At 41.4% G+C, this 27,902-nt stretch overlaps 1 protein-coding gene across 1 annotated transcript in view; it reads left to right on the top strand.

The window, feature by feature from the left end:
* Positions 1-27,902, top strand: part of LOC140187780 (sodium/potassium-transporting ATPase subunit beta-1-interacting protein 3) — a 521,560-nt gene that overhangs the window by 343,406 nt on the left and 150,252 nt on the right. The window lies entirely within an intron of this gene.

Genomic DNA, 27,902 nt, shown 5'->3' with positions numbered 1-27,902 from the left:
TTTAGCTCAGCATGTCCATGTTGATCAACATGACCCATTTGTTTAAATCACAGTTACCAGCATTTAGCCTTCTATGAACTGATGATTCAAATGCGTGTCTAGATATGGAGTGAAAGTTCCTGCTTCTGTCATTATATACCAGACTCACAAGTACACCTAGTCCTCAACTATTAATAGACAATAGACATTAAACAATAGGTGCAGGAGTAGGTCATTCAACCCTTCGAGCCAGCATCGCCATTCACCATGATCATGGCTGATCAGCCACAATCAGTACCTCGTTCCTGCCTTCTCCCCATATCCCTTGACTTCGCTATCTTTAAGAGCTCTATCTAACTCTTTCTTGAAAGCGTCCAGAGAATTGGCCTCCACTGCCCTCTGAGGCAGAGCATTCCACAGATCCACAACTCTCTGTGCGAAAAACTTTTTCCTCAACTCCACTCTAAATGGACTACCTCTTATTCTGAAACTGTGGCCTCTGGTTCTGGACTCACCCATCAGCGGGAACATGCTTTCTGCCTCTAGCGTGTCCAATCCCTTAATAATCTTATATGTTTCAATCAGATCCGCTCTCACCCTTCTAAATTCCAGTGTATACAAGCCCAGTCGCTCCAATCTTTCAACATATGACAGTCCTGCCATCCCAGGAATTAACCTCGAGAACCTACGCTGCACTCCCTCAATATCAAGAATGTCTTTCCTCAAATTTAGAGACCAAAACTGCACACAATACTCTAGGTGTGGGCTCACCAGGGCCCTGTACAACTGCAGAAGGACCTCTTTGCTCCTATACTCAACTCCCCTTGTTATGAAGGCCAACATGCCATTAGCTTTCTTCACTGCCTGCTGTACCTGCATGCTTACTTTCAGTGACTGATGAACAAGGACACCTAGATCTCGTTGTACTTCCCCTTTTCCTAACTTGACACTTGACTAGTCTCTCTGTTTTTATGACTTCTTCTATTTCACTAAGATTACCTGGTCAGAATGGGACAGCCGGTCAAGATGCCGCCTATGTACAATGCTCCTGAAGCACCTTCAATAACTCCAAAAGACTGAGGTTAGGTAAAATACCAAAAGGCTTTTATTCACTGTAAAATACAACCTCCATGGTGAGTGTCTGCCCCTGGACTGAAGGGGAGGGGCAAGGTGAAATAGCTTTATACAGGATTCTGTGGGAGGAGCCACCGGGGCAGTCAGCAGAGGGGCGTGTCCAGACAGTTAACCCAGTTACAACATATATATGGTTTACCTCAGCTCCTTCAGCTGACATCTTCTGGATTGAACATGGAACCATATATTTCACTTCTTTTATGATTTTTATGTTTTTCATCTTGAGTGTGATTCTGGAACTGTTGGAGCCTGTGATTTGCTGTTTGGAGATCGCTTGGGTGTTCCAGCACTCTGCACTCTCGTAAGAGGATTCTGGGAGGCTGAGGCCGGCTGCGCGAACTTTATGGCGGGCAGGTTATGAAATGGGTCGCAAGCTGATGTTCTCTGAATAAAGTGAAGAGGGAGATTGAAGCATTGAGGCGAGTGAGGAGGGGTGAGTGCCGGCTGCCTGTCTTTTGATAGCTCTGCTATGGGCCCCCCCCCCCCCCGGCTGTTGCTGTGCCCGGAGTGTGTTGCCCAGGTTTTCTGCGTTTTGGATGTGGACTTGGACTATACACTTTTTTTATTCTTATAGATTTTATATTCTATGTTTTTTGCCTGATCTTTCTTGTTTTTTTGTATGAGGAGGGGGATTTGGAGTTGACGTGCCTGTTCCATTTTGTTTGTTTTTTTTTTGTGTGGGATGAGGGACTTGAGGGTTGACATACCTGTTCTGTTTTGTTCATTTCTTTTTGAAGGGAGGGGGTATTTGGGGTTTGATGATTTTGCTGTCTTACTTTTTTTTCTTGGTTTCATGGCTACTCAGAGAAGAAGAATTTCAGAGTTGTATACTTTGATAGTAAGTAAACCCTTGAACCTTATTCCATCTGTGCCCCTCATATCTTTCATAGCTCTATCCAACCCAGCCCTTTACCACAGCCTCCTCCAATTACAACGTATCTTGAAGAGGATTTTATTTCTATTTTATGAGGAATTTCTTTGATGAGTGTTAATTTCCTTTGGACCTTCCCTGTTTTTTTTTATGAGACATTACTGGAAGTTTGCTGTTAACCTCATGTTCTCACGTCAATGGGTATGTAGCAGAAAGAAAAGAAACCTAAAGATTTTAATTTAAGAAGATGGCACCAGCAAACAATGCAACCAAGGATGGCATCCTCCAGCCGGATGACACTTCTTTTCCATCTTCTTTTTCTTTCAAAAGTGGCTCTGCCTGTGATCTACAGTTTGGTGGTGTGTTTTTGGGCTCTTGAGCAATCTAGTGCTTTGCCATCTCTGAGAGGGTTCCATGGGGCTTTGAATGAAGGGTGCAGGCTGGGGGCCAAGAAGCCTGGAATGGAACACGAGCCCATGATCGAATCCATTTCTCACTGATCTTGCTGCTTAAAGCACTGAGGAATATTGAAATCATCGAGGCAAGTGTGAAAGGTGAGCAGATGTTCAGCACCGTCTACCATCCTCTCGTTTGTTGCTGCTGGAGGAAGGTGCCTGCATGTAATGGTCTCTCTCTCCCCCTTGCTCACTGCTCCCAAAGGAAGGTTGCTGTGTTTGAATGGTCTCTCTCTGTCTCTCGCAATGCTGTCGGAGTTCTGGGTTCTAGGTTCTGGGTCCTGGGCTAGATTTAGTTGACATGGTTTGTGGATTGGATTCTGTAGTTGACATTATCATGTGCTTCTGGTTGCTAGTCGTTCTGTTCTTTTGTTGCTATCTTGGGCGACTTTTGATTGGGGCAGCCTGCAGATAATGAACTGAATTGAACTGAATATGCCTGGACTCATTTGATTTTGTGTTTTATATTCTGTGCTTTTCGCTCTTTTGTTGTTGTCATATGCACATGGGGGGATGGGTGTTGATGTTTTTCTTTGAATGTGTTCCTTTTTTTTGTTTTACGGCTGGCTGTGGTGAAAACAAATCTTCAGCTTGTTTACTGCATGCGTGCTTAGATAATAAATCCTTATCCACATGGTAGCCGGAGAGGAGCTGGTGAAAAGGAGGCCAAAGAATTGTAAATTTGAGAGTTGCAAACCAAGGTTTTAAATTAAGTTAAAGTAGGGTAAAATCTGAAGGATAAAGTAACCAGAATAAACTGAGCTTGCTTAGTTGCTAAAGTTATAGGATGTTCATCAGCAAGAAGTTGAAGGGAGAGTACTGAAAGAGAATCTACCCACCTCTGCATGTGCTGAGAAGTTAAAGGAACTAGTTGCCATTACAATTCCCTGACTAACAAATGGACAACAAAACAGCATCAAGTGAAGGAAAAGGCTACATGGATTCAAGGATAGCTAAAAATTCATCAGTGATATTTGTTATTAAAGCAGATGGCAAAAGCAATCAGCCAGAAAAAGGGAGTTGGAATATAATTGTGGAAAGCTACCAGTAAGAAATTTTTAAATATGTTGATAAAAATAAAAGGATGAAAGGAAAATTTAATTCTGTAAAGATTAATGCTGGTAAGACTTCAACCAACAATAAAGAAATGGCTTCCATGGTAAATAAGGACTGTATATGGACTAAGATGAAGTGGGTAGAGTAGAGCTGCTGTCTAACAGCCACAGTAGTCCAAGTTCACTCCTGGTCCCTGGCACTGTCTGTGTGGAGTTTGCACACTCTTCCTGTGATCACTTGGGAGTTCACTGGATATTCCGGCTTCCTTCCACTTCCCGGAACTCTGTAGGTTGGTAAGCGAATTGGTCATTGTAAATTGGCCCTAGTGTGCAGATGGGTAGCAGAATCTGGGAGGAGTTAATAAGAATTTAGTGAAAATGAAATAGGTTTTCAGGATGTATATTGTATACATTCCTCTGACATTAAATTGTACCTTTAAGCCTTTGGATCAGAGGAAATGGTTCCTCAGTGCTTGACGTAGGTTCAGTGAGCTGGAGGGCCTGTTTCTGCAAAACTCCGTCACTCTGCATAAGGAGAATCTAAAATTGTTTCAGGGGAAAGAATTTAACGGATTTAGGATAAGTTTAAGAGAAAAATGGTAATGAACAGAGCAATGGGACCCGACATAAGTCTTCAGGACTTAAACAAAAAAACTTCACAACATATGTCAGTGATAATAAACTTAATACTGATTCTGATGTTCCATCTCAGCGAACTTTGATCTGTTTGGCAAAAAAATCAGCAGCTCCACACAAGAGATGCAGAAACAAAAAAAAATGTAATCAAACCTGAAGTGAGGTTTCATCTCGCTTTGGTAAGTGGGCAATAGAGAATAGAGGAATGAAAAAATGTTGCTGGGTGATGTATGATAGTGAGAGGGGCAACAGCTTTACAATAAATATATTATTGTTATAGCTTGTTTTTCCCTTTAATAAACACCCCTTCACACAGTTTATAGGTTCTTGGGGTGTCTATGAGCTTCTTATAGGCAGGTAATGTCTTTTATCTTGGAAACACACTTAAGATTTCTCACCTTAACTGCTGGATAATAGCATTACTTGGGTTATCATAATCCACTGTTTGACGGAACCATCTCTGACATGTTGTTGACTTGGATGACGGAACAGAGTTTTGGAAGATACTACATTAGGAATCACAGTAAATAGCATAACAGATGAAAGTGGAAATTTAGAAATGTGATACAGCTTATGTGTGTTGGCATACCACAATAACAGTTAGAACTGTATGAATCCAAAGAAACTGAAGGTTTTAAGTGGTATGTGATGTGACCTGGAACATCCTCTCCATACTTCAATGTTCTTAGGTGCTGCATGAAAGGGTTTATTTAAAAAAAAACAATTGTTAAACAAAATCAGATTCTTTCTGCTTGAGTTGGATTGGTTACTAAATTTATTCTGGACCAAACGTGCATGTGATGTGCCAATGGACAGAGCCACTAGGCATAGGCAATAACATCGCATTGTAAATTGATGCTGCTCGCTTCAGGTGTGCATGCCTATCCTGCAAATGATGTGTGCGACTCAGTCAGAGGCAGGCCTTCCCAGGAAAATTCAGCCCTGCTTCTCTGCAAAGCATCATTGATGGAAAAGAATAAACGATCAAGGTTTCAGCTGAGGCCCTGCTGGAGCAACTCTGCAGACCAGGCAGCATCTATGGAAAAGAGTATAGTCAATGTTTTGGGCCGAAACCCTTCAGTGGGACTGGAGCAGGACTTTTTTTCTCCAGACTTGCTGAAAGGTCTCGGCCCAAAACGTCGACTATACTCTTTTCCATAGATGCTGCCTAGCCTGCTGAGTTCCTCCAGCATTTTGTGTGTGTTGCTTGGATTCCCAGCACCTGCAGACTTTTTAGTTCTGTCTCTATTATCAATTTCTTTGCTCTGAGTATTTCAATGATAGACTGAAGCTAAGTACACACTGTGCACAGCAAGACGCTACTTGTTGTTGATAGAGACGGACTTTTTAAATGTTATTGAGCATCTCTAATGCCCTCATTTTTAGGTTTACCATTAGCAACCATTCTCCTTAGGCTTCAGTGAAATGATAAATTGATTCTTCTAAACTGCTTATCTTTTAATTCTTTCTCCTAGGAGACTTTAGCTATTTTAAGTTTCCAATACCTCAAAGGTTCAAAGATTCATTTATTATCAAAGTACAGTTTACAGCTCTGATATTCTTCTTCTCCAGATAGCCATGAAACCAAGAAAAAAAAGAAATGGCAGCATGATCATCAGCCCTCAAATCCCAACCCCCCACACAAAAAAATGAACAGCCACATCGACCCCCACATCTCCCCTCCCCCACATACAAGAACAAAACAAAAGGATTAGCGAAAAACACAGAATACAAAAAAAACCAGAAGACTGAATAAAAGTCCACAGTCCAAGTCCACATCCAAAACACAGAAAACCTGGGCAAAATTCTCCCTCTCCATAGCTGAGCGATCTCTCCAGCGGTAAAAAAGCAGTCTCCCCTCTCCACTGCAGTACCGGTGGAATACCTTTGGAAATCCTATTGTTTAAGGTGGGAGGGGCAGTGAGGACAGTTTTGGAAAAAAGGTGTTCACCCATATAAGCTTGCAAGAATAAATAATGAGGGGGCCTTGCACCCAAAGACTCCCTGATATCAGAAACACTACTCAACTACAGCCCCCATAAGCCTTGCTTTACATTCACAACACTGCAATTGGAGGTCTACCTATTACCAATCCCCAATTCACTTGATAGGAATTGTATCATTCTAAATGAGGTTGGGTATCAAAAATCCTAAAGAGGTATAAACCACCCGATAGAGTTTGCCTCTCCCTCTTTCTCACCAGCTACTGTACACCTCACGACAGCTCACTCCTACCAAACAATTGAGGATAAGATGAACTAAGACTCCAAACCCACCCTCCCCTCCACCTGCTGTACTAAACCCACCAAACTCTGGCTCACCGTTAGAAGCCAATTCTCAAGCAGAGGCTGTGAAAACCACGGGGTTTCCTGACATAACAGCAGACAATCTGTCTTCACCTCAGCTGCTGAGCAGTGTAGTTGAGTATCTCTTTCCAAATTTCATCCTCACTCCTAACCAACTTTATGTGCAAACTTTCACAAACATTGTTATTAACTCAAGATTCTGAGTAAAGATTTACACTGTTCCTTCTTCAGTGTTAGTAGAATAAAGTAGAAATATTGATCCTATGTAATCAGTGCTTCAAGATGTTGTTGCATCCTGCAGAATAGTCTGGTCTAACTAGTTATAAAAATATTTTTCATTTCTCTGCCGTGATGTGTCGTTCATGTTGTCCTGCATCACTGCTGAAGTACACAGAGCACAACACAATGAAGATGAATCCGAAAGGACACCGCACAGTTGAAGGGATGAGCAATACCCCAACTATTTCTTTCATCGCTAATGAACAGAAGTGCCACCGTGGTGTATGCTGCATAGTGAATGCTTTCATATTACACATCACCTCACTGAAGTCACCGTATTTATTGTAACTGAGGAGGAACATCAGTTAAAATGAAAAGCATTTTCCACCATCTTTACCTTACCAGTAACAGGATAACACAATGAGTTTTTGTCCTATGACCGTCCTCAGTTAAAAACTAAAATCAATATTATTTATTTGTTATTGTTTTATCAATGGGATGAATCCTGGGCATTTGTATGTGGGGATTCTGAATTTCTTTTGAGGGCAACTACCTCTGAGAGGCTGGAGTACGAGTCAGAATTCAGAAGTGACTGTGAAGAGGTGTTTTTACACAAAAGTGGATTGTCGCCAAAGCACAGCAATTAGGGAAAAAAACTTGAAAAATTCTGAGCTGTCAGCTCTCGGTGTGTGCTGGCTGTGTCTATGTGACACCTCCACAGATGGCCCAATCGAAATCCCATTAATTCACACCTATAATCAAAGGAATTAATTGGTTTCAGTGGGAGAGCCAGGGATCCTTTCCCTAAACAAAACAATTCCCCATTTTGCGGGAAGCCTGAAATACTTCCATAGAGTATCTTCTGCAAAAAAAAGAGTCCAGACGAGGATCACAGCCTGGATAGAAAATACATTGGCATTGGGCTTTGGTTGAGGGGATAACAGCTGAACAATGTGATCACAAAGTCATCTTCTCCTGTTTGGAATGGTGCTATGGAATCTATCACATTATCTGAGGGACAAAATATGGTATTTATTTAATATCCTGACAGAAAAGTGGTACATTGTTTTGTTTTTCTGGGCCCAAAGGTGCTTCACGGATCTTTAGACTCAGGATTAAACTTTATCCCTGGTGAAGAGGTACACTCAAGTAAAATTACAGAGGATTACAGGATGATTTAGTGAGTAAAATTCCAACATATCCTTCCTTATGTTGTGTTCAGAGGGAGCTCTCCCAGCTCGGTCAGAGGGCTGATGGGACTGATAGGATTGGTAGTGTCAGAGCCTGACCTTGACTCAGTGCCTCAGTTATTTTTCCTGTGTACTTATTTACGTTACTGTTCCATGCAGTCGGGATTGATTTATAACTCAGTGCCCTGGTGCAGAGGGAGAGAAGATCAACTAAATACTCTTCGGTCAAGCTAAGTAAAGGTGATGGGCTCCCTTCCCTGAAAATCATGAATAAATCAGAGGGAATTTTACAATTATCTCATAGTTCTCACAATAATATCAGCCCATAGGTTACCCAACATTGAATCCAATTTCCCATCATCCATGGACATCTGGTTTAATTTCCATCCCTCCTCATCAGGAAGGGAACATGTGGAATCAAGGCATCTGGAGGGAAGTTTTAAAATCTTAGGATTTAGGCAGTTTGTCTCATTTTCATCTCCTAATGCAGGAACCAGTCCATAATACTGTTTTATTAATAAGACCGTAAGACTATAAGAGATTTTGCAGCAGAAATAGGTCATTTGGCCTATCAAAACTGCTCCATCATTTATCATGGCTGATTTATTACCCCTTCCAAGCCCATTCTCCTGCCTTCTCCCAGGAACCTTTGCCACCCTAACTAATGAAGAACTTCTCAATATCCACTTTAAATATATTCAATGACTTGGCATGCATAGCCATCTGCAGCAAAGAATTTCCACAAGTTCACCACCCTCTGGCTAAAGAAATCTTTCCTCATCTCTGATCTAAATGAATGTTCCTCAATTCTGAGGCTGTGCCCTCTGGTCCTAGGAAACATCCTCTCCTCTTCCACTTTACCTAAACCATTCAATATTCAATAGGTTTCAATGAGATTCCCCCTCATTCTTCTAAACTCCAGTGAGTACAGGCCCAGAGCTATCAAACGCTCCTCATATGTTTTCCCTTTCATTCCTGGAATCATTCTTGTGAACCTCCTCTGGACTCTCTCAGTACATCTTTTCTTAGATAAGAAGTCCAAAACTGCTCACAATACTCCAAGTGCAGTCGAACCAGTGCTTTATAAGGCAGACATTCCACCCTGCAAAAACTCATTTCAGAGAGGTAGCACCATCAATTTGCAGGAGACTCCTGGAACTTCCGGGAGAGGTGGGATGTCTGCAATAGAGTAGCTCCTTAGCAGCTAGCCAGCTAGTTTAAAGAACATTAGCTGTGCTAATGAATGAATGACACCTGTTAAACTCACCTCAACATGTCTTTTACAGTCTTAACCCACCGTGGACAATAGAAACGTCACTGTTGCAAACAGTGCAGCGAGCAACACTGTCATTATTTTTGGCCCCTATTAGGCAGGGGTACACTTTAGTGTAGTCTGGGGTGACGTATGTTTTATATATATTTTTTGGAACACTCTCTCATGGTGCGCGCACGCGTGCGCTCGCTTTCTCTCTCTCTCGCTCTCAAAAAAAAATCGATTTCCGGGATATTGTATATAACTTGTGGGTGTCAGGGAGCCGCTAACAATATGTGGAAGACTCCTGGAACTTCCGGGAGAGCTGGGATGTCTAATAAAGCCTCAGCACTACATCATTGCTTTTGTATTTTAGTCCTCTTGTAATAAATGCGAACACAGCATTTGCCTTCCTTACCACCAACACAACCTGCAAATTAACCTATAAGGAATCTATACCTCAGGTTTTTGAATTTTTTCCCCATTTGCATAATGGTCCATGCCTTTATTCTTTCTGCCAAAGTGCATGATCTACATTATATCCCATCACCCAGTTTTTTGCCCATTCCTTCTGCAGACCCCTTGCTTTCTCAACACTACCTGCCTCTTCACCTATCTTCATATTGTCCACAAACTTGCCCACTAAGCCATCAATTCCATCATCCAAATCATTGACAAACAATGTAAAAAGGAGCAGTCCCAACACCAGCCCCTGCGGAACACCACTGGTCACTGGCAGCCAACCAGAAATGGCCCCCCTTCATTCCTACTCTTTGCCTTCTGTCAGTCAGACAACCTTCCGTCCATTCCCATATCTTTCTGCTAATACCATGGGCTCCTTTTTTGTTAAGCAGCCTCATGTGTGGCACTTTGTCAAAGGCCTTCTGAAAATCTAAATAAGCAACATCCACTGACTTTGTCCATCTTGCCTATTATTTCCTTAAAAAAATACATTTCCTTAAAAAAAGATTTGTCAGACAAGATTTTTCCTGAAGGAAACCTTGCTGATTTGACCTTTAAGTACCCCGAAACCCCATCCTTAAAGCAGGTATACTTTCCTTTCTTCTGCCTCCTTCTCTCCTTGAAGTATGGAGTGACATTTGCAATTTTCCTGTCTTTGGGAACCATTCCAGAATCTAGTGATTCTTGAAAGATCATTACTTATGCCTCCACAATCTCTTCAGCAACCTCCTTCAGAATCCTGGGGTGTAGTCCATCTGGTCCAGGTGACTTATCTACCTTCAGAGCTTTCAACTTCCCAAGCACCTTCTTCTTAGAATGACTTTCACTTCTGACCGCTTGACACTCTCACTTTTTTGGCATCCTGCTAGCATCTGCCACAGTGAAGACTGTTGCAAAGTACTAAATAAGTTTCTCCAACATTTCTCTGTCCCCCACTTCTAACTCTCCAGCATAATTTTCCAGAAGTTTGATATCCACTTGCATTTCTCCTTTGCTCCTTATGTAACTTGTATTACTCCTTAATAAGCCTTATTAGATGATAATTTAATGATCTATGGTTTCCTCGCAGCTAATCCAAGGAAGGAACTGCTGGTTGTACAGCACAGGGTTTCTCTTAGCATGCCTTATCGGTCAGTAGGAACCGCAGTGTTTACTCCAGAACTCTGTAGGAAGCCGCAATTCTCACTTGCCTCCCCTTCATTCACCAATTGTTCTATAGTCCTAGCACATTGTTAGGCTTCATTTGAATTCTTACTTAGATGTTTTCAGTCCTATTCTCGCCATTGGCTCCTCAGAGAAGCACACATTCCAAATATCTCACCCCTAGCTCCCCTCACTGTGCAGGATTCCATCCCTAAAATCTCCCCAAATCTCCCGGAGCAAAGATTCCTTCCAGGCAGCTCAGAAGATGAATTTTAAATATGAGGGCTGCTAATAAAATCAGCAAGGTCCCTGTCGTGCAATAGTTTCCCAGAGCCTCTGAGCTCTCCCACACCTTTCCAGTTAATATCATGATCATATTATGAGAGTAAGCTGTTTTTGAACTTTGATAGCTGAGCAGGAGCTATACATGACCTTTATGACTGAAACTAAATAGTGTAGAAAAATGTAAGAAGCCTTTGAAAATGCTGGAATGTGACAGGAAATTTCTGTTGTGTAAGTGTGATTTCTGAGGCTCTTAAAATTTGGTATGTTAAAATCAGAATCAGGTCTACTATTCAAATTCAAGTTTAATTTTCATTCAATTATACACACAGATATAACTAAATGAAGTAGCATTCCTCCAGGGCCAAGGTAGTAAACACAGTACGTACAGTCACACACAGCACAATAGCACATACAGTCAGGAAAATAACATTAGCACAAGACCCTGAGAGGCATTGCATGAAGATTGATGGTGCATGAGATATTGTCCTGGAGCCACGTTTCTGCAAGAGCAAGTATGCAGCAGTTCCTCATCTCGCATCAGCCACAGACAAAGGCAAATCAGCTTGCCTCGCATTGGCTCAGCCACAGGCTATCCAGCTCTTCTTCCAGGAGAGCAGCACTGACAGGAGGGGTCGGCCCCCAACGCAGAACGCCCACTGTGCCTCTGTTCTTTCACACACGCCCTTCAGCATCTCCTGCCCTGGGTGACTGTAACAGGCAATGCTGTGGAATGAGACCCTGGTCCGTGCAACAACCGAGGCCATGCATTTTCCCCACTGTCGGTCATGCTAATGAACTGGACTTGCAGGATTTTGTGTTACCAATATCCAACAGGGTCTTCATATCACAGGAAAAATAGTTAAGTGAAGCCTTTGCACCATTTGTTGGACCATGCGCTGCTTCTGATGACTTCTTCCCTGCTCATCTGTAGCAAGCGACAACAGAGTACTGTATGCCATAAACCTACGTTGTGCAACTCCTCTGCTGTTCAGCAACTCGCTAGTGAGGTAGAATTGCAGCACTTGGTTTTCTTAATATCCAGCATCATCTTACAATCAGAACAAAGACATGAAGGATGAACAATTGTACCACTGAGAGGCCATTGTGACCAAGCAGGCCACCATCTTAAATTACTAACATATCACTGACATATATTGTGAAGTTTTATTCTGGCCTCTGCCCCCTTTGTTTCCAGTCCTGATGAAGGGTCTCAGTCCACAACCTTGACTGTTTGTTTATTCCCCTCTATCGGTGCTGCTCGACCTGCTGAGTTCCTCCAGCATTTTGTGTGTGTTCCTCGAGATTTCCAGCATCTGCAGAATTTCTTATGTTTGTGTCATGAAATTTGTTCTGTGCAAGACTTAAATAACCATACTTCATAAATGGTAAACATTGCAAAAAAGGATAAATGAGGAAGTATTCATTGGTTCATAGACTGTTCAGTTATCTGATGGTTGAGGGGTAGAAGTTAATCCTAAACATTGATTGTGGATCTTCAGGCTGCTGTAACTTCCCCGATGGTGGTAATAAGAAGCGGGCATGTCCCACATGGTGAGCATCCTTAATGTTGGATGCCACAGTTTTGAGACTCTGCCTCTTGGAGATGACCTCGGTGACAAGGAGGATTGAACCCATGTTGTACAGTAGCTGGCTGAGTCCTCAATGCTCTGCGACCTCCTGTGTTCCTGCACATTGGAGCCTCCACACCAGGTGGAGGTGCAGCCAGTCAGAATGCTCTCCATGGTACATCTGAGGAAATTTGCTAGTCTTTGGTGACACACCAAATCTCTTCAAAAGTCCTCATGAAATTGAGCCCCTGGCTCTATGTACAAACACACATAGACTAATACATGCACAACTATACTGTACATCCACTAAATATACATACAAATAGATACAAACATATACAGATATACAAATACACATACAGACATTCAAGTACACGTCCACAAACAAATATGCCCATATTCAATCAAACACAAATGCATACTTACAAAATCTCTTAGCACATTAACAGACTGACTGCTAAAGGACTGTATGTTTCAGTCCTTGGCACCACTACAATTAAATTAAATTGAACAGGAATACCATGACAAAGGCAGATTATTGATGAGTGCTGACTGGAGCTTAGGGAATTTGCAGTAGGAAGTTATCAGCAGAGCTTTGAGGTTTGAGCATGCTTTCTCCTGCTCTTTTAGTTTTACTGGCCTTTAATCTCCTGACTGTCCTTACACTCAACTGGCAGGAATCTCACACTAATGGAAGAGGGATGTGAAATTATTGCAACTTGCCCGGGCACCAGTTCGATCTTTTTACATTAGTCAAATTAAAATACCAAAGATAGTTTTTGCTAGATTGCACTGTATGTGGGTTTAAGGTCAGTATTTGTATATTTCAATGCTAGTGACCTTTCTGACCTGGAGTTCTGAATATTCAGTTCAGTCTAAATTGTAAAACCTGTATGTTCAAGAAATATAAATGCTCAATTTGTGAATTTATACAAGCAACTGTGTTTAAATATTCTATTCATGAAAGAAAGAAGCTCCCATTGCTTAATTATCAATGAGTTTTTAATATTTTTTTTCAAAATTCTTTAAAAACAGCACATATTATTCATAGATAATAGTTTCTATTTTGGTTCATCTTGGGAGTTTGACTCTTTTTCTGCTTCATTTAAGCTCCAGCTTTGTTCAGCTCTAAAAAGCTGTAATGTAGCATTCCTCAAATGAGCAGGCTATAGATTAAATTTTCTGGTGGACAGAGCCAAATTCTCAGGATTACTGGATGGCTTGTAGAATATACACAGTCTTCTCCCAGTGATGTTATGGAACAGTCTTTTGATCTCTACATGTAGCTAACATTACTTTTGCAGAGCAGTACTTTCAGATTTCAAGTCGGCTTAACTAATTATTTCATTGCACATGTTGTCACTGTGAATATGCTTGGTATTACATGTTAACTGGCTCAATAGATTTGTACCTTTGCAAAATAACATTGAGTTGATTCGTGTCAAATTCAGGACATTCTGTAGTTAGCAGCATAGTGCTGGTATGTAACTTCATTGGAAAAAAAAGCAAAACCGCACCAAAAATGTGGCTGGGGAACAGCGGTGCCACAAAATGCACCATGCATGCTGTACTGCACATACTTTGTCAATTCTCCAATATTACCTTACTGAAATGTAACAGGAGTAAAGCTCCAAAAATCGGCGAGCAAAAAGTTGAAAGGAATCAGCCCATGCTTTACAAACATATAGAAATTAAATGCCATTCTAGGTTTAAGTAATATGAATATTTAATGCTGGAGCACATGGAACATTTGCCTGAGCTGTGGACCATGGCAACAGTTGGAAAGTACAAGAGTCTGTAGCATCCTGGCCGCATTCCTAACTCTATCATTTTCATTTATTCAAACATGCAGAAAAATAATGTGCTGACCTGGTGAAAGCTGCAAAGTAAATCTGAAACAACAAAACTAGCATGTAATAGTGCTGAGTAATCTTACAACTAATATTAGATCAGAGATTGCTAGTTATCTAGTCTAGAATAGTGATAAATTATTAAATAGCTTGGAGGTGATGAAGACTTCAAGCACATGTGACTGTGAAAGACAAGGCGGGAGTATTTATAATTATTGCCAGTCAGAAGTTCTGACTGTTGGGTCTGCGTTGGCATGGTAATGATAACACCAAGGTCGGAGGTAGGTACGGCATGGTGGAGTAGTGGTTTGCGCAATTGCTTTATAGCGTCAATAATCACAGATTCCTGTAAGAAGTTTGTATGTTCTCCCCATAACTATGTGAGTTTCCTTCAGGTGTTTCCTTTCATAGAACTTAGAACTTAGAAATCTACAGCACATTACAGGCCCTTTGTCCCACAATGTTGTGCTGACCATGTAACCTACTCTAGAAACTGCCTGGAATTACCCTACCACATAGCCCTCTATTTTTCTAAGCTCCATGTACCTATCTAAGGCGTACAATTCAGGTTAGCATTAGTAAGTTGTGGGCATGCTATATTGGCACTGGAAGCGTGGCGACGCCTGCAGGGTGTCCCCAGCAAATCCTCACTGACTGATTTGATTTGATGCAAACAATGCTTTTCACTGTGTGTTTCAACACTTCAATGTACAGGTGACAAATAAAGCTAATTTAATCTTGGGTTCCAACTGAGATCACCAATCAGAATCATGTTCAATATCACCGGCATATGTTGGGCAATTTGTTGTTTTCTGGCAGCAATACAATTCAATATATAATAATAAAAACTGAATTATAGTTAGAAGTGTATATATATATTTTAAAGTTACATTAAGTAAGTAGTGAAAACAAAAAGTAGTGAGGCGGTGTTCATGGGTTCAATGTTAGGCCAGTTTTCAGGCATCTTGATTCACTCCCATGTGAATACAATGTCTCTGGCTCTAAAACTACATTCCTGCTGTGCTACGCTCCTAACTACCTGATTTCTCAAGCCAAGCGATTCCAGTACTGTTTGTGCATTGGCATCTATTGCTAGAGTATATTCTGTTCTCCAAGAGTTAGACAACTACAACACAGCTAATTGCACAGCACAGTCTCAACACCGAATATCAACGTACACCTTTTGTATTCACAGATCTGGCTTCACCTGCTGGTTCTTCCAGTGCTCTGTTCCAACATCTGCAGTCTCCTTTCTCATCACAGCCATCAGTCTCCTTTCAATCAACAACAATGTAATGAAAGAAGTCCTCAACAAAGATGTTCTATCCAGTGACACTTACCAATAACTGCATAACCCAGATGCCCAGTTTGGGTTTTCATCAGGAACACTTGGCTGTAGACCTCGTCATAGCCCTGGTCCAAGCATGGACAAAAGAGCTAAATTCACATACCAAGCCAGCTTGAAAAGATGCAGTCATTCTTTCAATATGAGGATAGGCTGAGCAAGCTAGGGCTTTTCTCTTTGGAGAGGAAGAAGGTGAAAGGTGATTTGATAAGCGGTGTACAAGATGATCAGAGACACTTTGTGTGATTTTGATCGTGGCTCCACAGCCTGAAGTTAACCATGACACAGAGCTAGATTGAATTGAATTGAACTGAATATGCCTGCACTAGTTCGATGAGTTACAGTTTGGTGTTTTATATTCTGTGTTTTATACTTTTTTTGCATATTGAGGGTTTGATGCTTTTCTTTGAATGAGTTCCGTGGTGTTTTTTTGTTTTGTGGCTGTCTATGGGAAGACGAATCTCAGGGTTCTATACTGCTTACATACTTTGATAATAAATGTATTTTGAATCTTTGAGATCAAATGCACAGTCAGACTTTTTTCCACAGCGGAAATGGCTAATATAAGGGGGCATAACTTTAATGTGTTGGGAGGGATGTCAGACATAGGTTTTTCACACAGTGTGGTTGGTACGTGGATCATGCTGCCAAAGTTGTAGAAGAGTCAGGTACATTAGGGACATTTAAGAGACTCTTAGATAGGCACGTGGATGAAAGAAGAATTGAGTCCCATGTGGGAGTGAACGACTAGATTGTTCTTAGAGAAGGTTAAAGGGCCAGCACAGCATCGGGGGCCAAAGAGCCTAGGTTCCATCACTGGGTCTAAATCCTGCACAAATGCTAAACACTGGAAGAATTCCCGCCATTCAAAACGATGCTCATCATTATCTGCCGGAGAGCAACTGGGGGTAATTCAAGTTCACAGGTGCAGTAGCTGCATAACCTAAGCAGCTGTAGACCAGATTGTCTAAAGGTGGTTGTGAACTTTGACATATGATGAATGACATAATGCAAGATGAAATTCTTACCATCTAAAATTGCATAGGCTACACTCTGATTTGTGGAAAAGAAGCTACATTAGATCAATGAAGTGGGCGTGGATGTTTAGAAGATCTCAGTAAGAACCCTCACAAGAGACATGTTTGAAAAAACTCAAGTGGTTGGCGTAGGGGAAGATGCATCCTTTGGGGCTAAAAGCTGGCTGATGGGTACAAATATGAGTGTTACAGCAAATCGGCATGTATTGTAGTGGACCCAGAATGAAGTGATGTATCTCGAGAGTCAGTGATGTTGTCAGTATATATAGATGGTTTTGACTTGAAGAGCACATTCTTAAGCCAGAAGCACTAAGTGGATGATTCTTCTTGGCCACCTCCTGGGAGCCTAACGGCATGTTTTTCAGCTAATTTGCTTAATTCGTTGTGACATTAAGGAATAGCAGAGTGCATTGGAAAGAGCAAAGGCTCCGGTTTCTGGCAGCATCTTAGCTTTATTGCTGACAACTTGTGCTGCAGAACTAACTGGGCCACTAACAAAGTAATTTCAGTCCAGCAACAACATAGTTATCAGAAAATTGTATATAATTGTCTAGGTGAACAGGACAATTCCAACTCTTGTCCAAGTATCTTATTAGCCTGCTCTCATTCAATAGAAAAACAATGGAAAATGTGTTAACATGGGCATGAAGTGCCACTTAGTTACTAATAACTTGTTCACTGATACTGAGGTTATTCTGGCAGCACACTCAAGAACTGAATAAAATGAAAACAATTATCTTTGACATTAAGGCAGAATTTGAATCAGGCAGAACAAAAGAGCCTTAACAAAAAATAGCTCAGTGAAAGACAACAGAGAATTATATCTGTGCTTGGATTTACTCCCAGTAAAAGGAAAGAATGTTGTGGTTGTTCAAGCATAGATTGTCTTAGATTGAGGACATTGTCATAGGTACTCTTCATGGTAATTCTCAAACCCAACATGACTTAGCATAATGCTGAAATGGCAAGTGTTAAATTCTACTCACATTTCCTCAGGTAGTGAGATGGACAATAACAAGAACTGGACTTTGAAAATGAATGTTCATGTTTCAGGTGCCAAGTTTTACTTTAGCAAAAGGCATGAGTATTGAAGATAAAAACAGAGAAACACTCAGTGGAGCAGCCCACATCTGCAAGAAGAGAAAACAGAGCTAGTGTTTAAAGTCAAAAACCCTTCATCAGAATGAGCAGGGGACAAAATAGGTCTAAGCAGTAGAGAGGGTGAGGTGGGTGGGGGATGTCTGTGATAAGGTAAAATCAAGGTGTGTGGTCTGTAAGTGAATGACTATTTATTCGCTGAGAATATAGATATTGGAGTGGCAAATTACAGAGGAGGGTAAGAGAGCAGGTCAGGCTGCACACATCCTCCTCTCCCAGAGGAAAGCAAAAAGAAACAAAAAAAGGAAAGATAAAAATTAGCCGAGTCAATATAAAAAAACTGGGCATCTGATGCTGACAGAGATATCAAGTTACCTCAACTTGTAGAATTCAGTATTAAGTCCAAACGCAGCGACATGAGCAGGCCGAAGATGATGAGTTGATGAGTTTGGGTTGACTATGCAGGAAGCCACAGAACTGTAGATCAGGGTGGGATTGGGAGAGCAAATCAAAGTGGCAGGCAACGGGGAGACCAGGCTCGCCTCATGAATGCAAGTTCTCCTCCAAGCGATCGCCCAGTCTGTGTTTGGTTTCTCCATTGTAAAGGAGACCACATTGTGAATATCAGACTCAATGCAACAGATTGGAAAAAATGCAACTAAACTACTGCTTCACCTGAAAAGACAGTTTGAGTCCCTGGATCGCGACTTTCACTTGAGAATTTAAGGTGTTTGTAACAAGGATGCTTGCCTTGATAATTGGAACAATGGTTAAGCAGCTTAGCACTATCGAGAAAGAAATCATTTATTTGGTCAAAATTGCACTTATCAATGTATATCAGCAGCCTCTCTACAACTAATCTACTGTGGCTTTAGTGCAGATAATCCACAGGATGCTTCATGACATATCTAAGTGTCCCTGACTTCCAATACCTAGAGGGATAAGAGCATCAGCTAAATGGAAACGTGATTACCTTCAAGTTCACTTCAAGTTTCACACTATTCTGATGTGGATATGTAGAAACAGAAAAACTACAGCACGATACAGGCCCTTTGGCCCACAATGCTGTGATGAACATGTACTTACTTTAGAAATTACCTAGGGTTACCCATGGCCCCCTATTTTTCTAAGCTCCATGTACCTATCCAGGAGTCTCTTAAAAGACCCAATTGCATCCGCCTCCAACTGTGCCCCATCATGTTAGCCATTTCAGCCCTGGGAAAAAGCCTGTGACTATCCGCATGATCAGTGTCTCTCATCATCTTATACACCTCTATCAGGTCACCTCCCATCCTCCGTCGCTCCAAGGAGAAAAGGCCAAGTTCACTCAACCTATTCTCATAAGCCATGCTCTCCAATTCAGGCAACATCTTTGTAGTTTTCACATTCTTCCTGTAGTGAGGTGACCAGAACTGAGCACAGTACTCCAAGTGGGGTCTGACCAAGGTCCTATATAGCTGTAATATTACCTCTCGGTTCTTGAACTCATTCCCACGATTGATGAAGGCCAATGCACCGTATTCCTTCTTAACCACACAGTCAACCTGCGCAGCAACATTGAGTGTCCTATGGACTCGGACCCCAAGATCTCTCTGATCCTCCACACTGCCAAGAGTCTTACCACTTGGTATGTTATCCTTTGGTCAAGATCTTGGAGCTCTCTGCCTCACTATATTACAGGAATATCTTTGTAACAAGTATTTAAGTGTTTGAAGTAGAAAGCCGACAGCCATTTTCTCAAGGGCAAAGAAGGATAACATAAACATGCTCACCATGCTTGGATTATTTCCACTGATGAAATTGAGAGGAGAGTTTTGTGAATTTTTTTTATAATTACCAAAATATTTGCTGCAATACACATCGATTAAATGATTTATTTGGTTTTTGGTCTTTAATTCAGAATTGTTATGAAGATGTTTAAAGGGAACGTGGGGGGGGGCTTCTTCACACAGAGTGTGGTGGGAGTATGGAATGAGCTGCCAGACGAGGTGGTAAATGCGGGTTCTTTTTTAACATTTAAGAATAAATTGGACGGATACATGGATGGGAGGTGTATGGAGGGATATGGTCCGTGTGCAGGTCAGTGGGACTAGGCAGAAAATAATTCAGCACAGCCAAGAAGGGCCAAAAGGCCTGTTTCTATGCTGTAGTTTCTATGGTTTCTATGACAGCGGGGTAAAAAAATCAGGCCCTTTCTGCAGAGATTTCTCAGTTGCACTGCAGAGAACATTGAGGCAAAGATCTTTTAACCTTTTAAGAAAATATTTGATTTGGAGGAGATGCAAATTCACTGAAAAAAGAGCATTGTAATTAGGTTTCTGTTGCTCCAGCAAAGAGCCGGAACAGAAAATGTGACCCAAGTGGTCTCCATTTGGTCAACAAACTTTTACTTTTCTACAGCCCTGACTACACCACATGAGACTGCCTAATTGTGACAACTACCATTGTAATTTGTGGGCAAAGAAGTTAAAGTTGTTGGAAAGTCAAGTTATTGTGCAGAAATCACCCCCAGTCATTAAAGGAAACATACCAGAAATTCCTCTTTAAAATATTAAAACAAATGCCTATTTGTCCTGAAAAGCTTATTGAGAGAATCAGCTTTGACCACAGACCCAATGAAATCTTAGTTCTTTAAAGTAATATGCTGAATGATTGATTTCCTATACCAGTACTCAAATGGCTACAGGTAAAATACTCATGCCATATATCAACATGAAAAATGGATCTGTCAAGTTATTACAGGAAATGGAAACATTTTCACTTGAAAACATCTGTTCAGTTTTGAGACCCATCGGGATTACATACTTTGTCAGGCATGTCTTCAGATTTCTGTCTCTTTACTGAGAGGCTATCAGTTCAGAAATGGGAAGAAAAAGAATGGATAAAGTTATCCTGATAAAACAGAAGTGTACTGCATCATGAGACTTGTTTTCAGAGAAATGGATAAGTTTTAATTCCTACTTCACTAAGCAGACACACCAAAGTGAAGAGAGACTATGAGGAGAGATTGAACTGGACTGTACTAGCTAGAGTTCAGAAGAATGAGAGGAGATCTATTAGAAACATATAAAATTATGAAAGGGATAGATAAGATAGAGGTAGGAAAGTTGTTTCCACTGGTAGGTGAGACTAGAACTAGGGGACGTAGCCTCAAGATTCAAGGAGTAGATTTGGGATTGAGATGAGGAGGAACTGCTTTTCCCAGACGTAGCGAATCTGTGGAATTCTCTGCTCAATGAAGCAGTGGAGGCTACCTCAGTAAATATATTTAAGACAAGGTTGGATAGACTTTTGCATCGTAAGGGAATTAAGGGTTATGGGGAAAAGGCAGTTAAGTGGAGATGAGTCCATGATCTTATTGAATGGCGGAGCAGGCTTGATGAGCCAGATGGCCTAGTCCTGCTCCTATTTCTTATCTTCTTATGTTCTTAAGTGTGGGCACGTGGCCAAGTGGTTAAGGCATTGGACTAGCGACCTGAAGGTCGAGCCCCAGCCAAGGCAACGTGTTGTGTCCTTGAGCAAGGCATTTAATCACACATTGCTCTGCGAGGACACTGGTGCCAAGCTGTATTGGCCCTTGCCCTCCCCTTGGACAACATCGGTCTCGTGGAGAGGGGAGACTTGCAGCAAGGGCAACTGCTGGTCTTCCATACAGCCTTGCCCAGGCCTGCACCCTGGAGAGTGAAGAATTTCCAGGCGCAGATCCATGATCTCACAAGACTAACGGATGCCTTAAATAATGTTCTTAAAATGTCGCAAGCTATTTTGTCTTCCAAATACTTTCATTTCCGTTCTAACTTTTCCCCCCAGTGAATGGGGTTGCAGTGAGTACTTCAGCTTTAATCCTAGGTTAGACTGCTCAGTGAAGATTATCTCTCTTTCTCAATACTCTTCAAGGAATCAAAACAGAAAATGGCTGGAATACTCAGTAGATTAGACAACATCCGTAGAGAGTGAAACACTTTATTGGAACTTCTGAAGGGTCATCAATCATTTCTATCTTTGGAAAAGTGCCTGATCTGCTGAGCATCCCTAACATTTTCTTTTTTTATTTCAGATTTTCATCTTATTAATTTTTTTTTGTTGCTCTTCGATTTTGAAGTAGATATTTGTCTGTGACTCATAGCTATCACTAAATTAACAACCTCACTCTTAAGAAGCAACAGGTTACCTGTCATTTGAAATTCAGCCATGCTGGGTGTGATGGGATAGCCATTGCTACTAAGCATATGGCATGAAGTCTGTTGGCACAAGACAACAAATTTTATGTTTCACGTGAATGACAATAAATCTGATTCCGATTCAGATTCTGAGGATTGGGAACTTTTCTTTTATTGATCATTTGAAAAAAAAAGGAAAATAGAAAGCAAAATAAATTTACGAAGCAAATTTCTTCAGATACAAGAAATCTAACATAAAAACAAAAAAAAACAAAGCATTTTCTTGGCTTTGCCCCTATATGAGCTATGTGTTCGGGGATATGGGGACCTTAGAAATGCAGCTTCACTGATAAATTCTAGTTCTTTTCTCTCTTCTGTCCAGCAGGCAAAATCTTTAGCTGCCTGGCAGGTCCATAAGGACGCAATGAATAAAAGCCTGGTGGTGGAGTTGCAGAGAGACTGTGGTTGGGGTAATCCGATATGGGCCAGATTAGGAAAAATAATGAAAGACTGATCATGGCTGGAGGTGAAGTAAGGTAATGAGCAAATTAGTATTAAGCAATTCTTTATCAAGTATGTAATAGAACATAGAGCATAAAACAGTACTGTACAGGAGCAAGCTCTTTGGCCCACGAGTTTGTGACAAACGTAATGCCAAATTAAGCTAATGCTATCTGCCTGCACATGGTCTATATCCCTTCATCGCTCTGCCTTTAATATTCAAGAAGATGCATTCCAATTGAACTTCAATCTACTATCCTCCAGTAGCATGTGATAATTCTTGAATCTAATCTTCTGACCTCTCCCAGTGCAACTATTAACTCAATACCAATATGGGATGAAATGAAGATCAAACTTACCCTTTACAATCAAAAAATAATTGTATTAAAGCAGTCTGTGTTGGATTTAAAGCACAATACCACAACAATCTTTGTCACACTGCATCACACATTCCTCTGATAATAGATTTTTTTAAAAATAAATGCCCGGGATTATAGCCTGGGGCAAAGCAATGCAAATTAACCACTCTAGACAGAACGTTCAGTGATATGACCGAACAAGAGAAATCTGTTAATTTTCAGACTTGTGTTGCAGTATTGATTGGCTGCTGGAAGCAATTCTATCAGAGCAATCTCTAGCACTTAAGCAAAACCAAACTGATTGATAACTTCTGTCAATGACAAATGCATTGATGTCCACCTACTTAAGAAAAGTACAATCCTAATGCAGCGAACAGAGTTTTGTAATCTGACACCCTCAAAGAAACCAATTCCATCAAGCTTCTCAGTGGCTCAAGTGAATTATCTAGTACAAAGGTGAATGTGGCAAAGCAGAAAGATTTCGGCTTTATACTATGTTTTCTCTTCAAAATCCTCCATGTTTTGTCAGTCAAGACAAAAATAAAGGACAATGAGCTCAAATGGGAGCAAAACCTTGTTGTCAACTATGTCACTTGGTTTTACTTTATAGGAGATGATAGCATTCAAGCTTTGACACAACTGACAAGCAGATGTGCTTCTGTGATTCAAATTTTGCCTGGGATTGCCGCTTTGCATATGAAATGGCTTTCTGGAGGTCACACTTACACCACTTGTATTTTACCTTGCTGCAAGACCTGAACGCCGTTGATCTGACCCTCAGCAGATTGCAGATCTCTTGGTTCGTTCAGGGTTTCTGGGTGGAGAAGACTGAATTATTTTAAGGGACAAACTCATCTACACCTGACTTTATAAAGTTCGTGATGACCTTGGTGAGTTCTTGAACATGGCCCAGTCCACTGAATTGAAGCAATCCCACAGTTTCTCCTCTGTCTCCTGCGATCACCTCTTTGTTCTCCTTACCTCTGGAGTCTTGCTCTTTAGCCTCTGCTTGTGTGCAAGTAGGAGGACGGCCAGATGATCAGATCTGATTTCCCAAAATGCGGTCGAGAGTAATTGTAATGTAACTGTGGTTGAGTGTGATGACAGCCCTAGTGATGCAAGTGATACACTGATGATAAATGGGCAGAGACTTTTTTAAGCAAACTTGACTGAAGTTGCCGGCAATAATTTGAAAGGCTTCAGGGTAGTCTCTTTCTTTTTTGCTAATCATGGGTCTCAATACATCGACTGCTTGCCTAACATTAGCCTTTCACAGTATGGAAACTGCAGTCAGGATCATGGAGGAGAATTCTCTCGGTAAGTAGGATGGACAGTACTTAATCATCAGATGTTTCAGATTAGGAGAACAAGGTCTGAGAGCTTATCATGAAACACAGACCCCCACCTGTTCCCTTCTCTGGATCAGCAGTTTTGTCCAACTAGTGGATCAAGAACCCTTCTACCTCGAGTGCTGTATCTGGCATGTCCAGAGTGAGCCACGTCTCCGTGAAACAGAAACCACAGTAATCACTCATTTCCCTCTGATATAGCAATCTTGCCCTTAGCTCCTTAATCTTGCTCTCTAGTGACTGTACATTTGTTAACATGATGCTGGGTGGAGGAAGTTTAATATCCCACTGTTTTAGTCTTCCCTCCTTCCTCTTTTCCGGCCAGGGTGATGGATCTGCATTTGCTTTAAAGTGTCGCACTTGCATTCCTGAGTCAGGTCTGCTGAGTTCTTCAGGAGATATAAAATTGCTAGTTTGCTTAGAGGATTCAAAAGCATGTTACTTAGAGGGAAATTACAGGCTGCAGATTGCCGAGATTGTAGTTCAGAGAAGTATATCAAGAAGTTTTGTGAGCTCCGTGCAAAACGTCACCATGTATCATCAGCACCATCTTGAACAGGAGGCACCTTCACAAACTCCCACAACCCCTTATGACCCTGTGATTTCAGTCTGTGAGGCCGGCATGAGAGCACCCATCAGCAGGATGAACCCACGGAAATCACCTGGCCCAGACCAGGTACCTTGCTGAGTACAGAAGGCCTGTGCTGATCAACTGGCTGGAATGTTCACTGATACTTCTATAATCTCTCGCTCCACCAAACTGAGGTAACCCCCCCCCCCTCCACTTTAAACAGGCTTCATTTATACCGGTGCTGAAGAAGATAATGGCAACCTGCCTCAATGACTATCGTTCACTACTTGCATCCACTGTGATTTCAGAAATTGGTAGTTTAACATTTCAACTCCTGCCTGGGGAGTAACTTGGATCCGTTCCAACTTGCCTACCATCACAATAGGTTAACAGCAGATGCCCTTTCATTGACTCTCCACTCCATGCTGGAACTTCTGGATAGTGAAGGTGCATTCATCAGGATGCTCTTCATCGACTACAGCTCTGCATTCACCCCCTCAGAACTAATCAATAAGCTCCAAGACCTTGGCTTCATTACCTCCTTGTGCAACTGGATCCTTGATTCCCTCATTTGTGGACTCTAGTCAGTTTGGATTGGCAACATTTCCTTCACAATCACCATCAGCACAGGCGCACCACAAGGCTTTGTGCTTGGCCCCCTATTCTACTTGTGTTATGCTTATGACTGTGAGGATAAGCACAGCTCCAATGCCATACTTAAGCTGCTGATGACACCACAGTCATTAGCAGAATCAAAGGTATATTAATCAGCATATAGGAGGGAGATTTTGAGGAGAGATTGTTCCCCTTGTGAAATGTAGGAGAACAGGGAGACATCAAATGTCTGACAGCTATGCCATATTTAAGTTGTTGACAACGATGGTGATGAATCGCTTAGAGGAGGGAGATGAAAAATCCAGCTGAGTGGTGCCATAACAACAGCCCCTCTCTCAATGTCAGCAAGAACAAGGAGCTGACTATTGATTTCAGGAGGAGAAAACTGCAGGTCCATGAGCCAGTCCTCATCAGGAGATCAGAGGTAGAGAGTGTCAGCAACTTCAAATTCCGCTTTATCTTTTCAGAGGATCTGTCCTGAGCCCCAGATGTAAGTGCCGTTACACAGAAGGCATGGCAGTGCCTCTACTTTCTAAGAAGTTTGTGAAGATTTAGCTTGTCATCTAATACTTTGATAAACTTCTGTAGATGTGTGGTAGAGAGAATACTGACTTGTTCCATCATGCCCTTGAACTGAAAAGCCTACAAAATGTAGTTGATACAGCACAGTCCATCACAGGTAAAGCCCATCCCGCCACCACTGAGCACATCTACACAGAGCGCTGTCACAGGAAAGCAGCATCCATCATCAAAGACCCCCACCATCCAGGCCATGCTGTCTTCTCACTGTTGCCATCAGGAAGAAGGTACAGGAGCCTCAGGTCCCACATACCAGGTTCAGTACCAATTGTTACCCCTCAACAATCAGGGATAACCACTCGCCCCAACATTGAAGTGATTTCACAAGGAATGGACTCAAATTCAAGGCTCTACTACTCATGTCCTCAATATTCGTTATTTATTTATGTATTTATTATTCTGTTTTTTTTGTATTTGCATAATTCATTGTCTTTTGCAAATTGGTTGTTTGTCCATCTTTGTTGTGTACGTTTTTTCATTGATTCTATTGTGCTTCTTTGTATTTACTGTGAATGCCCAAAAGAAAATGAATCTCAAGGTAGTATATGGTGACATTGATAAGAAATTTACTTTGAACTTTGAATGTTGTTTTCATGAAATATTCTATAGTAATACCAGTAACTTAGATTAGTGTGAGTGAAGGCATTAGCTTTACTCTGCATTTTGTGTGAGGTTAGCTGATCTGAATGTGCCGAGCAGGATGGGAGTTACGTCGGTGTTCTGGGAAAACGCAGATACTGTTTCCAGTCCTGTGGGGGATTTCATAGTGCAGGATCAGCAATGGAAAGGATGAGCAGCTTCTCATTCCTGGGCTTCAACATCTCAGAAGATCTGTCCTGGGCCCAACACACGAAGAAGCCAAGCCAGCAACTCTACTTCATCAGGAGTTTGAGGAGATTTGATATGTCTTCAAAGACTTTTTCAAATTTCTAAGTTGCACTGAAGGTTGGTCTTTTATTTTTATTTTTATTTTTTTTCCTTACTTGGGTTCTTTCAGGTTTGCTACCCGTGAGCAAACAAATCTCAAGGTTGTATAATTCATACATTCATGATAATAAATGAACCCTGAATCTTGAATGTACAGTGGAGAGCATTCTGTCCAGTTGTATTTCAGTCTCAATGTTGCAACTCCGTCACAGGTACAACCCTCCCACCCAGCACATCACAACCATTGAGGCAGTGCCTAAAGAAGTCAATATTTGTCAATAAGGGCCATCACAATGTGAGACATGCCCTCCTCTCATTAGTATCATTGGGGAGGAGGTACAGGAGTCTGAAGACCCACAGCATCTTCCTCACAACCAGCAGATTTCTGAATGGTTCATAAACCTATGAGCACTACCCCGTTAATCCTTTTTATTGAACTGAAGTGGGACCAATGTCCTAGTCAGGAAATCTGCTTTTTCCAACAGGGGGATTTAAACTAGTCTGTGGTTAGTGGGGAGATGGATGAAGGAACTTAAGGCCCAAAGTGCAAATGAGAGACTTTTTTAAAAAAAAGTCATATTAAGAGTCCAAGGAGAGCACGTCTTTGTGAGGGTGACTTATCAGGTCAGAGAATCCTGACTGATGGCAGATATTGAGGCTCTGGTCAGAAAAAAAAAGGATGCATCATATTTTAGGCAGCTGGGTACAAATGAATACATTCATAAATGTTAAAAACGGTTTAATAGGCTTAAAAGGAAAATCAGGTGGGTGAAAACAGGATCTGAGATGTATTTGGCAGGCCTGGTTAGTTCTTCATTTAAGTTAGCAGTGAAACAGTGACCAAGGAAAAATTAGATCCCCTTCAAGGCCATCAGGGCCACCAATGAGTGGAGCTGCAGCAGATGACTGAGATTTTTAATGTCCATTTCTCTTCAACTTTAGTAAGGATCATGGAT

Source organism: Mobula birostris, chromosome 1, assembly GCF_030028105.1.
Source record: "Mobula birostris isolate sMobBir1 chromosome 1, sMobBir1.hap1, whole genome shotgun sequence".
In the NCBI taxonomy this organism is placed as follows: Eukaryota; Metazoa; Chordata; class Chondrichthyes; order Myliobatiformes; family Myliobatidae; genus Mobula; species Mobula birostris.
This window is presented reverse-complemented; position numbering and strand designations above follow the sequence as displayed.